At 36.8% G+C, this 16,362-nt stretch overlaps 1 protein-coding gene across 1 annotated transcript in view; it reads left to right on the top strand.

Annotated features, from left to right (window-relative positions):
* The window catches only part of CNTNAP2 (contactin associated protein 2), a 1,739,191-nt gene that overhangs the window by 541,691 nt on the left and 1,181,138 nt on the right, over window positions 1-16,362 (top strand). The gene's annotated exons all lie outside the window — the stretch shown is intronic.

The raw sequence follows: 16,362 nt of genomic DNA, 5'->3' as shown, positions 1-16,362 counted from the left end.
TAGAACAGCCAATTTCAAGCTTGCACTATGGGAAAACCTATTAAAGAAGTTCTTCACAAGGAGAATTGATGGCTTTATGTATATGAAGATGACATTTATAGAAGACTGTACTAAAAACAACTGCATTTCCAAGACCCATCTGTTATATGTACATATATACATATATATATGTATATATATGCCCTACTGTTGTTTCCCTACACATTCAGACCCTAAAGAGGTGGTACTACTATAAATATTTTCTATTTATATCAAAATACACCCACAACTTTTTTGGTGAAATAGGTTTATGTTACCAACTATATGAATGTAAATGTGAGAAAGCTCGGCACACACTAAAGGCTTGGGGAGGGGGAATTCTCCTGCCTCCCCACCAGCCTCAAGAATGGACTCAGAGGAAAAAAAAAAAAAAAAGAAAAGAAAAGAAGAAAGAATGAGCTGGATCCCAACCACCCTCCTCCCACAGTGCCAACCCTACAATGAGAGTTTTAGATGCGATTTACAAGAATCAGCAGCTCAGTCAGCAATGACCCTCCCACCCCCATCCCTGTTTGATCAACAGACAAGATTTCCCCCTGCACTCTCCTTGGAATCTCCTACCACTAGCGGCCCTGCTCATCTCCTGATACCTGGCTTCACCACTGCAAGACTAATCCCCTTCAAAGTTCCTCCAAAGGTCCTTGCAGCCCTTTATCACTTCCATCCCCACCTCCCATAAGGACTGCAACCACCCACAAAGTCACTTTCCGTCTCCACTAAGAACCAGTTCCAGGGCAGATGGCATCATGGCCATCTCCTCATGGGCTATCCTCCCAAAGCCTTCTGGGGAACAGACAGCCATAGGGCAAGCAATGTCTGGGCCAGATGGCCTGGGGGGGGGGGTTGACAACGGTCTTCACCCCCAAAACAGACACCCCCCTCAGGGCTCGTGAGGATTCTAAGCCTGAACTTGGAAATGGCATAACGCCTGCATCCAGGAACTGGGCTTAGGGATTGGAACAAATAATACGCACAAAAAGTGCTGGCCAAAGAGAAAGGAATCACTTACTATGCATGAGTTATGGGGAAGATCCAGAACTTGTAAAAGATATCTGAGTTTGATTTAAGGGGTATGTTTACTAAATTTAACTATATTGATCTTGAAAATAAGCCCTTTGCAGTTTCTCTCTGAAAACAAAAAAAAAGGGGGGGGGGAACTAAAACAGAGAAAGAAACCTATGTTTTCAAACATTTCAAATTGCTACATCATAGAGAGTGAGTGTACAAATGTAAAAAGTGGAGAAATGAGGCAATTTTCCACTTACTTCAAGTCAGTAGAAATATCTGTCTCAACTGTCATGATCTTTTGTAGGAAAATGGCATCATCTTTCTGTACTTTCATGTAGACCTAGCTTGAAAATCACTGCATATGCAAGATATCTTCCTTAGATCATTGCATAGATCATTGACAATTTTGTATTGTTGCATGCATCATTGTATATATAAAACGTGTATCAATTGACTATCATTGTACACACTACAGACAATTTTGCATATAGTTTTGCATATATTATTTGCATAAATCATTGGCATTATTGCATATCCAATAACAGATTTTGCTAATGTGCAGATAATATGTATACCTCTTTTTTGCTATTCGCATTTTTTCCACTGATCTCTTTTATGGCAGAGGCTCGGCCCCTAATGAGGCTTCAGTAAAGGAGTCCCTGAGGCAGATGGCATGGAGATATTACTTGCATCCCTAATTATTTTGTTAATAAACAATAAACTATATTTAGTTACCAGTGAGAACATTTTCATTTTGTGAATGTGCCTCTGACCCTTTTGTTTCTTAAGTGAAGGAAACCGTAATAAATAACCAAACCTCACTTGGTATAAAATGCTAGCTAGAGACTAGGTTTTGATGATATAGATGAGAATCAGTTTTGAAATTCACTTAATTTTAGCCACTTAGCTAAAAGCTGCTACAGAAGTTAAAGGGATTCTCTATCATGATGAGTTAAATTTGAATTCTTAAAACTTTCACTTAGAATTGTGCATTCCCTCAGTCAAGTCTGCTAGATAACTCTGGAGCAGACCAACACCAAGATTGCCCATCCCACGTGGAATGAGAAAGTCCTTGCTCATTTCTAGCACATCAGAATACTCTGTCCACTCCCTCTCCTGACCCACTTAGGCCATTTGCTTCTGCCACACTGAGGAAGAGGTGGTGAATATGTTCACAGGCTTGGGCATGCATATGTCTGAATAATAACTGCAGACAAGTAAAACGTGTTAAAACTGAACTTCAAATGACTGTTCCTACCCCAGCTTTGTGCATTTTGAGTACGAGATTTCTGATTCAACCCAAGGACCTTTTAAAGATAATGGCTAAAGATTTAATTTATAAAGATTTAACAGATGACGACAACCAAATGATTTTCAAGAATGAGCAAATACATGTTCTTGAGTGAGAATTCACTTACCATATATTAAGCCAAAAATAATATTTAACCTAAATACAATGAGTGCTTTAACAAAAATTTCTCTCCCTCTGCCCCTCCCCCTGCTTATGCTCTCTCACTCTCTCAAATGAATAAATAAAATCTTTAAAACACACACACAAAAAAAACACAAAACCCTTAATGGCTGGCATCTAGAAGTGCTCTATAAATATTTGCTGAATGAATAAACCAGGGAAGTTATTTGTGGTAAAAATGGAATCGACCAGACTCTTTAATAATAAAGGTTATATATAGTCAAATGTTACTTAGCGGTAGTATAAATAATATCCTCCCCCGATGTTAATAAAATAGATCAACCAAAACTTGGATAGCTGTTAGTTTTAAGGCAATAATAAATAGAAGTCACTTGATAGTATTGCTAATAAATTCAACATAATAGTTTGTATTACATTCCAACTTTCTTTGTGAATGAAATGAAAGGCTAGTTAGTCCAGCCTTCCATCAGAAGTAAAATTCCCCTCTGAAGAAATTCTTATTATCCAGCTTTCAGCTGAATAGCTCCAGTAATGGGGAGCTCACTACTTGTAGTAATCCACTCTATTGTTGATATTATCGTAATGTTTTTTAAATTGTCATACTGAATTCTGACTACTTATAATTTTAATCTTCTTTTCCTGATACCACCACCTAAAGTAGCACACAGAAAACGTCTGTTTTCTCTTTGTTACAGTATTTCCAAGACATTTAAAAAAATAAGAACATACATTGTATACACTGTGTGGTTAGGAAATTTAGAAATTGCAGAGCATGTCAATGTTCAAGATTTTCTAATCAAACTTAATTATTATATTAAATTAATTAGACTTGTGTACATGTGTTCACTTTTACACCCTGGCCCAGGCTAACTTCCTGTGAAGATCTACTCTTTCTGATGAGAATAGAAATCATACTGAGGCTTCTATGCAGAACAAGAAGCTCATCATACCTAATTTTGAGCTCACATTAGTTTCAGCTGCTATCCAGCCTTTATGCAATTTCACACAGCAATATAGTTCTTGTGTCTAGCTTTCTTTTCCTTGTCTATTATAGCATATTCTTAAGGTAATATTTAATATTAAAAAAATAAATTAGCTTAAGTTAAAGGTCTTAAAATATAGATGACCTGTGAAATTCCTGAAAATGTATATTTTTTAATATATGAAACAAAACTTGCCTTGCAGTAAGCCTATTTCATATCTCAGATAGTGATTTACCTCTGAAGTGAGGAATATGTAAAGAAGCCTCAATAGATTTGCTTTTAATTTTGCCTAATTCCAAGAAATTTACTGATTTTGATGATGCAATTCATATCTGGATACTATCAACATTATAAAGAGATCTCCCTGCAAATTTTCATAGTGTAGTATGTAGGACCCTTGAAGGAACAACCATATTTAATAAGGAAATTTTTGTTCTCCCAGCAAAGTATTTGTTTCATATTTCTTAAAATCAGTTTGATATTGTTTTCTTTGTTGATCAAATTCCAAAATATAAAGAATTTGCAGTAAGATGAGCAATCTATAGATGACAAATGCAACCAAGTGTTGAATCAAGAAGTAAATTTTTTCACTTTGTTCAAGCAACATATTAATTTCAAAAATATGACTTAAAGCTGCATAATCTATGTACATCAGGGTGCATACTTGTGGAGTTTATGGTATTATCATTGCACCATTGAGAAACTTTTTATCTCTTCTTTCAAATAGTAGAAGATGGAAATTGTCACCCCTTGATTTTTTCTTGTAAAGCTTCAGCATCATTGGTCCCTTCAAAGAAATATGATGAAATTAGGTGCTCTCATGATTTTGGTTACTCTCTTTGAACATTTTTAGTTTTTTGTCTGTCTTAAAATGCCAATCCCATGAGGTTGAGCATTTTTTAATATGTTGTATAGCATATATTCCTTTGTGTGTTTGTGTGTGTGTGTGGACTGCCTGTTAAGAGCCCTTGATCATTTTTTTTTAGATTGAATTGTTTGAATATCTCTTACTGATTTTCAGGACTTATTTATACATTTTGTATATGAGTGTTTGTTGGTTATATGTTTGGAAATACCATCCCTTGATCAGTGATTATCCATTTCACTCTCTTATTAATGCCTTCAGATAATCAATAATTTCTCATTTTAATATAATCTAATTTATCCATCTTTTCTTATATAGCTAGTGCTTTTGAGTCCTCTTTAAGAAATCTTTCCCAACTCCAGGAATATGATGTTATTCTCCTATATCATCTTCTAGAAGCTTTAATGTTTGACCCCTTGCATTTGGATCTACCTATTTTTAACTTGATTTTTGAGTACAGTATAGGGGAAAGTCACATTTCACTTTTTTCCCATGTGCATATACAATTGACCTCAAATATATTATTGAAAAAAATACCTCTTTTCTCTACTATTTCTTTGTATTCCCTATGTTAGCACTGTATACATATGGTTCTGTTTCAGGAATCTATATTTTGTTTTGTTTTTTTCCAGTTCTGTCATTTTCTTTTTTTTTAAATTTTATTTTATTATGTTATGTTAATCATGATACATTACATCATTAGTTTTTGATGTAGTGTTCCATGATTCACTGTTTGCGTATAACACCCAGTGCTCCATTCAAAACGTGCCCTCTTTAATACCCATCACAAGACTAACCCATCCACCTACCCCCACTCCCTTCTAGAACCCTGTTTGTTGTTTATTTTGTCTGTTTGCCTATCCTTGCACTCATAACACCTATGTCTTAATTTACAATCATTTTATAATAAGTTGTATTAAAAGAATAAGTATAGTTATCAGGAAAATGAGAATTAAACTTACATTGAGCCAGAATGTCTAAACTAAACTTACAGGAAAAACAAACAAAAGGGCTAACAACATCAAATTTAGGTAAGGATGTGGTACAACGGAAATTCATGACCATACTACCGTGTATGTTTGGGGAGGCAGGGGTAAAAATCGACTCAACTACTTTGGGAAGTTGTTGGTAAAATTGACTAAACTTAAAAATACAAACATGTATGGACCCGCAGTCCTACTTCTGGGCATATGCCCAACAGCAGTGCACAAATAGGTGTTCACAGACATGAACAAAAATGTTGATGGCTAAATTATTCAGAATAACTCCACACTGGAGATATCTACATGTTTAACACTAGAATGGATACATAAAGAGAAGTAGATTATACAATGTAATATCAGACAATAAAGAAAATGAGCAATCTACAACCTGCTGTATATACTGCTAAATGTAACTCCATGGATAAATCTCTGGAGCAATTCATTGGGGAAAGGTGACCACATTTGGAAAAGGACACCATGAGAGCTTATGGGTTGCTGGCAAGGATTTCTTTATAGATCTGTGTGGTGATTACACAGTTATGTTCATTTTGTAATAATTCTTAATACAATATGTTTATGATTTGTTCATTTTTCTGTTTATATGTAAAGCCTTAATAAAAATGTATCAAAAATGTTTTGAACATAGTCCTGCAAATATAGTACCATAGTTAGATGCCATCATTTCAGCACCGTATTTTCTACAAAGTAAATTAAGATTGCATTTTTATTCCTACACATTATACACCTTAGTTGTGAAAAGGATAATGCACGTGTTCATGATGGCCATCTTGGTTTATTACTGATGATAAATTGTGCTGGTGCAAGCTCAGATTTACAGTCAGTCAAGAACATTTTACATCATAATTCAGTTAGTTATCCTATTAGGTCTTTCTTCCAGCTTTATGTAATTGACAAATTTCATAAGCATGTCTTCCATGCCTTAAGTAATAAAAATATAAATGATAGTGTACAGGATGAAAGCCTGTGACACATCATTAGGGAGCTCTCTTCAAGTTGACATAGTCATTAATCAAAATATTTGGGGCATAATTATTAACTAATTTTGGGTGCCCCCAAAACTGTTATCTTCCAGACCACATTTTACCATTTTATGTTTATGAGAGATACTGCCGAATGCTTTGCTAAAATCAATTTATACATATATTTACGGAATTTACTGTGTTCTATTAAACAAGGAAATGATCAAAAAGGAAATCCTTGTAACCCACCAAAACTGCCTCCAGTATCACCAACCCCCCATTTCTCCTTTATTCTAAATGCTCATAACCCACATGCCAGATCTTGAAGAGCTTTCTTATCTATTTTTGTTTCCAGATTCACTAAGTCCTTTGTTTTTAATGTTTGTGTGTGTGTGTGTGTGTATGTGTGTTGGTGGGAGGGCTATCTTTACTTTTCTGGCAGCTCCTTTGATAAATATTCAAAGAAGCTAGGTTACATTGATGAATAATGCCAGTCCTTTGGGATATAAGCTAAATGTTTCAAAAAAGTTAAAGCAGCTCTATCTCTCTGCTTATGTCCCAACTTGTCACAGGAGGTAATTCCTGTACTCAGTTACTAGTTCTGCTCCTTCTAGGATGAAGGGAAATCTCTTATCTTCATTGGAGAAGGCAGAAATGGGAGACAAGCCGTTCTGTCGTCTTGTCATCTAATAATGTCTGATAAAATCAATTCTCCTTTTCTGTTTTGTTTCAAAATGTACTTTAATACTCTTTCATTTTAACATTATATAGGCATTAATTTTCCCATATTTTAGGAATAACCGTGGCATTGCCATTTTTCACTTCTCTAGCTCACAAAAGATATTAATTAAGGACTGGGGCTCTCTTTTCTAGCTTCCAATCAACAACTATAGCTCCTTGGTTGAAGCCTGTTCTAGCTCTTCTAAGTAGGTCAGATGCCACACCTTCTAGCTGTTTATGTCCCACTGTAAATAAAATCTGAGCTCATTAGCAGGCAACTTTTTGCACCTCTTCAGATGTTGTTTTGTTTTTTTTTTAATCAATGAGATAATTCTCAATTGTCTGCTTAAACTTTATTTTTTCAAATATTGCCTTTCATTAGTCTTATTATTTTAGACCAGCTTTCATTTGTACCTCAAAATACACTTTTAGTGATACTCTTACATTACATATATTTTTCAATGTTCAGAGGGCCTTTTTAATCTGTGGCATCAAGACTTTTATTTTTTCTTTGTCAATTTTGAAAAAATTTCAATCATTACTTCTTCAAATGTTTATATTCTACATATTTGTTTTATTCTAGAACTTTTTAGACTTCTCATTGAAACTCCATCTTTATCCTCCTTGTCTACAAATTTTAACAACTTTATTGATGTATCATTGATGTACACTAATAGTTACATATTTAAATTATGCAATTTGATAATCTTATGTATGTTATTCCTATGAAACCATCACCACAGTCAAGATGATGAATATATCCATTACCCCAAGAGGTTTATTTTTGCCACTTTGTAACCCCCCCCTTTTTTTTAAGATTTTATTTATTTATTTGTCAAAGAGAGAGAGAGCACACACAAGCAGGAGGAGAGGCAGAGGGAGAGGGAGAAGCGGACTCCCTGCTGAGCAGGGAGCCCGATACAGGACTTGATCCCAGGACCCTGGGATCATGACCTGAAGCTGAAAGCAGATGCTTAACTGATTGAACCACCCAGGCATCACTGTAAACCCCCTTTTTTCCCCCTCCTTGTCTCCCTTCCTCCAGCAATTACTGATCTGCTCTTGTTCTTATATAACAGTTTGCATTTCCTAGAATCTTATATAAATGGAATTTACCATATGCACTTTTTTTGTCCTGGATCCTTTCAGATTATTTTCAGATTAATCATGTAGTGTGCATCAGTGTCCATTCCTTTTGATTACTGAATAGTATATGGATATACATCATTTGTTTATCTGTTCATCTGTTGATGGACATGTGGGTTGCTTTCAGCTTTGGGCTATTACAAGGAAAGCTGCTAAGAACATTGTGCACAGGACTTTGTTATGTTCACAGGCTTCATTTTCTCTTGGGAAAATACCTAGGAGGGGCATGGTGGGATCATATGGTAAGTAGTACGAAGCAGAAGTACCTTCCTCCATTCAGATGATTCTTTGCTCAGCTCTGGGTAGTTTCTCCATATATGTATGCTAATCATTACTCAACTGAAGACTTTGAGGAAGGCCCCTTCTACTCCTTCTTTTGCTTCTGACTCCAGCCAACTGGTCTCACAGCTCTCTCTTCTCAACTCAAGGATTCCATCATGTTCTGCCTGGGTTCTTTTAATGTCTCATCCTGGAAACTCTCTCAAAATAGGAAGCTGGGAAGTAGGACTCACTTCATTTTGTCCCATATCTCAGGGATTCCAGCCCTTGATTGCCTCATATCTTATGGTCTTGCAAACTATCATTTCATATATTTTGACTGCTTTTTCATTGTTCCAGGTGGGGAAGTAAATTCAATCCCTATGACTCCATCTTGGTCAAAAGCAGAAGTTCTTGAATTCTAACATGTTTCATTTTTTTCCTATATTGACTTCTGTATGAATCCTGCAATATTACCTTTCAGCTGAGTGATTCTTTCTGAGGTAATATGTAATTTGTGGATTTTCCTCTGATGGAGTTTTCTTTTTCCTGTCAATGACTATATTTTTTTTTAAAGATTTTATTTATTTATTTGAGAGAGAGAGAATGAGAGACAGAGAGCATGAGAGGGAGGAGGGTCAGAGGGAGAAGCAGACTCCCTGCCGAGCAGGGAGCCCAATGTGGGACTCGATCCTGGGACTCCAGGATCATGACCTGAGCCGAAGGCAGTCGCTTAACCAACTGAGCCACCCAGGCGCCCCAATGACTATATTTTTTTATTCCTAAGATTACTTTTTGGTTCTTTGTAGTATCTGTAAATGCTTTATTTCCCCTGGTTGTATCTGATCATTACTGCTGTTTTTAATGGGTACATTACTTATTTTATATTTTTGAGAATATAAAACATATTTATTTCCACTGGTCCTCAATGGTTCTTACATCTGGAGTTAATTCCCATTGAACTTTTGACTTTGTTAGCTGACTTTGTGGCATTTGTTTTCTTTCCTGTGATTTGAAATTTTGGTTTGCACACTCTTCTTGACAACCAGTCTCCCTGGCTCTCTGGCTCTGTCTCTCACCTCCTTTTCTGCTGGATAGTTTTGTGACTTTCTGTATTCAGCTTCCCACATCCCTAGTCCAGAACCACAACCTACATGGATGACCTTGTGCCTTTGTCTGGCAGTGTTATTAGAGAATTGTAAGTCCAGTCACCGAGTCAGTGGTGCTGAGCTCATATATACCTGTTCCCTAACTTCCTTTTTTTAAAAGATTTTATTTACTTGGGGGGGAGGGGGGGAGGGGCAGATGGAGAAGCAGACTGCCTGCTAAACAGGGATCCCAAGTCCGGGCTCCCTCCCAGGACCCTGGGATTACAACCCAAGCAGAAGGCAGACACTTTGAGCCACCCAGGTGCCCCCTGTTTTCTAACTTCTCTGGGCACAGTCTATCTAAGCCATATTTCTAAGTCAGTAAGCAGCTGTTTTAGTCTTGTTTCCCAAGCAAGTTAGTCCTGGGCTAGTCTTTATTTTCAGCCCTGACCCAGGCTTCCTTTCTCTGACACACATGGAGAGACTTACATTTACCAGTAGTCCCCAGGATCCAGTGCCCTGCTGCCTCTGTGTTTTCCCAGACCCTGACTCCAGCTAGCCCCTGCTTTGGTCCTACCCATTGCCTTGCATTTGGGTTGCATTTCTTGTGCATGGAGATGCTTATCTTATATTTTATCCTGGCTATGTCTTTTCAATTTTCTTTTTATCTATTTTATCTAAAAATACTATGTATTTATAGTAGAAGGAGGCCTCCAAGCCTGAACTCATAATACTATCTTGCCTGAAAGTCTCCTTTTCAATTTATTCTTTTCATCTGATACATATTTTCAACCACTTATTAAAGGTAGTTCTACACTTAATTGAAAAAAAAATTTTCTACCTTTTTCTTTTAAATTAGAAGCTAGGCTTATAATCTCTGGTGGTGTTTACAACCACCCACTTGAACATCATGTTTATGCAGGAAACATTTATCACTAGAAAAGAAATTTCAAGCCCTCTCTTGAACCACCTACTAAGTTTTTCTTTTCTCTCAGAGGTACTGGTTTATAAATTATAAAGCAGAAATAGCCATCATAATTATAAGCTTTCACTAAGTTTAGAGGGCTAGTTTCATTCATTTCTCCAGGTTCTCTATTACAATTTATCACTCAAGTAACCCCAGTAGAATGGGACACTAGAATATAAACACTATGTATCTTCATAATTCACACACACACACACACACACACACACACGGGGTGTATGCATGTGAAAGAGAAAAAAAGAGAAGAGAAAGGGAGGGATGAAGGGAAGTGGAAGAGGAGAGGGAGAGAAAAAGAGGGAGGGAACAGCATCCTTCCTGTCTAGGGAATGGTAAGAGTTTTATATAAGTGCACATGTTTCAGTTCATGCTAACAACTTTCTAGTTATCAAGTGATATTTTTGGTTCTTTTATTTCCAAATAAGAGTTAGTGTTGTCTTCTTCGAAACTAAGAGTTTATGACTATTCACTATCTCTACCTCCTCTACCTTCTCTTCAACTTTGCAGTTTTTTTTCCTTTGAGCTATCACAACATCCACTGGGAATGCATTTGCCCTCTTATACTCTCCACAATATGCTGGGGAACACTTCTCTCTTATATACAATTTTCCCGAGGTTTTTGTGATGAAAGAGTTATCATCCTTAATCCTTGGATCAATAGAGGCTACACATTTCACAAGCCAAATGAACAAAATAATCAACTTCCCCAAATTAAACTGCTTTATAGATCAAAGAGAAATAGGAAACTTTTCATTGATCTTTCTACCATGTTCTTCATGAAAGCCTGACATTTGCCCTCCCCTTGAGGTTAATCACTATTCTCTCCACATGTACTTCTGCAAAGAAATAACTTTTAACTTATATTTTCCCTTCTTTTAGAATTTTGTTTCCCTTAAAGTTGACAATAAATTCTACTTTTTAAAGTAGTGAGATTAATGGGATTAAGTAGTTGTAGTTAATTGCCTCCTCAATGAAAAATTGTAATGCAGTAAAAATGAGTAACTTAAGAAAATTTAAACTGGAATATTTTTTAAGGACTAATTAGGAGAAATATTCTAATTTCACTGAACAATTAATTGCTCACATTTGCCCCTCTTCAGTCATTGTAATAATCGCATATTTACTTCAATGACCAAATCACCTTGTTGCTTTTGGTAACACACAGAATTTTCTATGCAGTTAGCTGTAGAATTTCCCCTAAGTTTGGAACAATATATCTAACAGATAAGAAAGTATATGAATAATCTCTTGATGATGGGGTGTGTTATTATCCCAGAAATTCATCTACAGCTCCTCTAACATTTTACAGAATTCTAGGTAAAATAGGCATGTGGATGATAGATGACTGTAGGGAATATCAGATACTACAACAGGGGAAAAACAGCATATAAATAACACACACGGACAGAGACAACGAACTCCCATTGTTAGTGAGCAGATTATCAGGAGATTCCAAGGAGGTATTGCAGATTGGATTCCCCAGGATATAAATTCTAAGATGGAGAAGAACATGTAGGGAATTTATTAGAGAGTACCTTTGGGATGGAGACTTGTGGAAGGTAAAGGGATGAAGTGGAGAGAGGCAGAGGGAGAAGTTGAGATGCAATCTACTCTCCATGGAGGCTTCAACCAATCCTACAGACTGCCATGACCCACCAGTTTTCCCAAGTTGGGGCAGGAAGAAGGAGTGCCCTTTCAAACTCCTGGTTGACCAGTCACTGCATGTGTACAACCCCAGGAAGGGACATGCCCTTGGATACAGTGCCTCTTTTTCACTCAGGAAGTTCCTCAAGAGGAATTACAGCTAACGACTGTCTCTCAGCCACTTTGAAATAACTGAGGTAATAATTCCTCCTGTCATAAAGGAGGACCTGAATGGCACATCACAGCTTCCTCTGCTGGAGGTAATGCTTGCAGTGGACATGCTGATACTTGAAGGAGAAGTTACAGTTTCTCACTTTTATTGGAACATGTCACACCCTTGTTTATATATCGTCTGTGGCCGCCTCAGTGCTACAATGGCAGAAGTTGGTAGTTCTACCAGAGGTGTATGGTCTGCAAAGCCTAAAATATTTAGTATTGAACCCTTTATAGAAAAAGTGGGCTGTTCCCTGATATAGGGTTCCTACCTTCAAAGAATATTACATCACTTCCTAGTAACCTAAGACATTCAATACAGAATGTATTTTTTCTTGCCACCTCTCCTTTGTGCTATTGTAGTCCTGGGTTTTACTTCTACATCTGTTATAAACCCTCTAATTCATTGTTCCTGTTTTTCTTTTAAACACTCCATTAGGGGCGCCTGGGTGGCTCAGTCGTTAAGCGTCTGCCTTCGGCTCAGGTCATGGTCCCAGGGTCATGGGATCCAGCCCCGCATCGGGCTCCCCACTCCCCGGGGAAGCCTGCTTCTCCCTCTCCCACTCCCCCTGCTTGTGTTCTCTCTCTGTCAGATAAATAAAATCTTTAAAAAAATAAAATAAATTAATTAAATAAAATAAACACTCCATTAAGGGTACCTGGGTGACTCAGTCAGTTAAGTGTCTGCCTTTGGCTCAGCTCATGATCCCAGAGTCCCAGGATGGAGCCCTGCATTGGGCTCTGTGTTCAGCGAGGAGTCAGCTTCTCCCTCTCCGTCTGCCCCTCTCCCTGCTCGTAGTCACTCTCTCTCACTCACTCTCTCCAAAATAAATAAATTAAAAATCTTAAAAAAAAAAAAAAACCTCAATTATCTTTTTTTTTTTTTAATATTTTATTTATCTGACAGAGAGAGAGAGTGAGCACCAGCAAGGGGAGCGGCAGGCAGAGGGAGAGGGAGAAGCAGGCTCCCACTGAGCAGGGAGAGCCCAATGCGGGGCTCAGTCCCAGGACCCTGGGATCTTGACTTGGCCAAAGGCAGACGCTTAACTGACTGAGCCACCCATGTGCCCCCACTCAGTTATCTTTTAAAGAAATTTGAAAACATGAACAAGTATTTTATCTTCACTGACATGTTTACCATTATTAGCATTCATTTCTTCATGTAGAAATGAGTTTCAATATGGAAAATTTTCCTGCAAGCTGAAAAATTTACGTTTCTTATACCTATGGGTGATGAATTCTCTCAGCTTTTGCCCTAAATATCATGTTACTTTCATGTTTAAAGGATATTTTTGCTGCATATAGAATTTTAGATTGACAGATTTGTTTTTTCCTTTCCTTTCCATCCTATCAGATGTCATTCTTTTGTCTTTTGCTTTGCATCGTTTTTGCTAAGATGTTATTACCCTCTGGCTACTTTTGAGATTTTTCTCTTTAGCATTGTTTTTTTACCAGTTGATTATGATGAGACTTGGTGTTTTTATCTTTGTATTGATCCTGTTTACAGCTCTGAATTCCTCAGATATCTGGGTTTACTATTTTCAACCACTGTTTCTTCAAGTGTATTTTTTAGGGGTGCCTGTGTGGCTCAGTGGGTTAAATATCTGATCCTTGATCTCAGCTCAGGTCTTGATCTCAGGGTCATGAGTTCAAGTCCTGTATTGGAATCCATGCTGGGCATAGAGCTCACTAAAACAAACAAACAAACAAACAAACAAACAAAAACTAGGGGCACCTGGTGACTAAGTCAATGGAGTGTCCAACTCTTGGTTTTGCCTCAGGTCCTGATCTCAGGGTCCTGGGATCCAGCCCAGCATCGGGCTCTAGGCTCAGTGCAGAGCCTGCTTAGGATTCTCTCTCTCCCTCTCCTCCCTCCTCTCTCTCTTTCCTTCCCTGCCCCCTCCAAAATTTATATATATATATAATATATATATTTCAGAAACTTCCATTTTGTTCTCTTTAGTTGTATATTTTCCCCATTAATATCTCATATTGTTCATTCAATATTTTATATTTTCTTTCAAATAATGGAACTAATTTATAAGCTCAGTTTTAAAGTCCTGGTCAACTAATTTCATCATCTCTGTTATTTACAATCTGTTTCTATTGACTGACTTTTCTCTGGTTTAATTCATTTTTTCCTTCTCCCCCAAATGTCTTATATTTAAAACAATTTTTATGCTGGACATTATGGATGCTATGTTGTTGAGCTTCTGAACTTTCACGGCCTTTCTTAATGAAGTGTTGAGTTTTGTCTGAGCAAGGAGTTAATTTATTTGTAGGTCAGATTGATCTTTTTTCAGGCTTGTTACCAACATTTATTCAGATGTGCCCAGAGTAGCCCTTAGTTTAGGACTAAATTATTCTAATATTTCTGAGATGTCTGCTGAATGCCTAGCCTTGTTCAACAACTTCTCTCAAGTGTGAAATTAAACTACTTCCCACCCTGGGCTCCCTTTGGTTGTTGTTCATTTCATAATGGCCTTTACCTGGTCTTGTGGAGTCTTGGTCTGCAAATACACAGCTTCCGATTCATACAGAATCTGGACTCCAGAGGCTCACTGGTGATCCTATGCAGATTTCCAGAGCTCTTTCTCTTTAGAGCTGCCCCCTCCTGGTACTTTGTCCTACAAATTCCAGCTTCCTCAGGAGATTTGATTTTGATATGTCTCCATCTCATTGACACTGTTGTACTCTGGGATGCTCTTTCATATGCCACAATCCAGAAAGTAAACGAGGCAGAAAGTCAGGAAGCTGGCAGGGGTTACCTCATTTGTTTGTCTTCTCTTGTGGATCAGGGATCCTGTATTGTCCATTGTCTAATCCCTATAAAGGGATTATACATTTTGTAATTTTGTGATTTTTTTTATGGCAGGAGAAGTATTCTATCATAGCTGAAAGCAGAAACAAGCCATGTAAACATCATTAAGTGAATGATATATCTGTGATGATTTGCAAAATGATTTCTATTATCACAGTCCTCATAGAATAAATTATTTTATTGTCTCTTTTAAGTTTTTTGTTTGTGAAGTGCTGCATATATATATTGATACGCTGTACATGGGATAATTTCTTGAATACTTTTCTACCATTCACTCCCATTAGTAGCCAAACTCACTCAAAAAATTATATTGCCCCTTAGCACTAAGCATTATGCCATATTTTCCATAATATATTTATATACAACCATAGTTATTTTATATAGTGGTATAAACTAAGAGTATTTTTTTCTATATTAATGTTATTTTTCTAAAAATTTTTTTTGCATTTTTATTATTTAACAATTTTTATATTTTACCAAAAGAAGTTTTACTTCATTTAGTTACTGAAATTATTTTCCTCAAAATGTGGTTATCAAGAGGCCTAGGTTGTCTATCTCTTAAGGGTTAATGAATACATTCCCTGAGTAACTATATACCTTAGTTCTCATGAGTATGGGACTTAATATAAGATTAGACCTCCTCTTAAGAACTACTAGTATTCTTTGAACTCTGAACTTTTTAATGCAAAAGAGAGTTTAGAGTGGTGTATAATTGCTTTTTGTTTCACTTATAATCAAACATAAAACCTCACATGAGGAATTAATAGATTGTTACATTTTTTTTCCTAGTGATTTTTATTTGAAGAATTAATGGTAAATTGATCAATCCTCAGCCAATTAGACTTTGACATGTACTAATAAGATCTAATTGAGGAATTATGAAGACATTTGCTCAGGAGAAAATGAGCACATAATTACACTATAAAGAAGTTAGAGTATCAATGTTACCCAGCTGGAAGAATATTAGTTGAAGTCCCAGTGGCATCTATAAAGGACATTCCATAATATATCTGTAGAATTTTGCACTGCTAAGGCCAATTAAAAGATGTAGAATAGGAAAACTGTATGGAGGTTCCTCAAAAAGTTGAAAATAGAGCTACCATATGATCCAGCAATTGCACTACTGGGTATTTACCCCAAAGATACAAAAGTAGGGATCTGAAGGGGTACGTGCACCCCGATGTTTATAGCAGCAATGTC

The sequence above is a fragment of the Leptonychotes weddellii genome, chromosome 12 (assembly GCF_054177405.1).
Source record: "Leptonychotes weddellii isolate Sample4059 chromosome 12, ASM5417740v2, whole genome shotgun sequence".
NCBI classification, from domain to species: Eukaryota; Metazoa; Chordata; class Mammalia; order Carnivora; family Phocidae; genus Leptonychotes; species Leptonychotes weddellii.
This window is presented reverse-complemented; position numbering and strand designations above follow the sequence as displayed.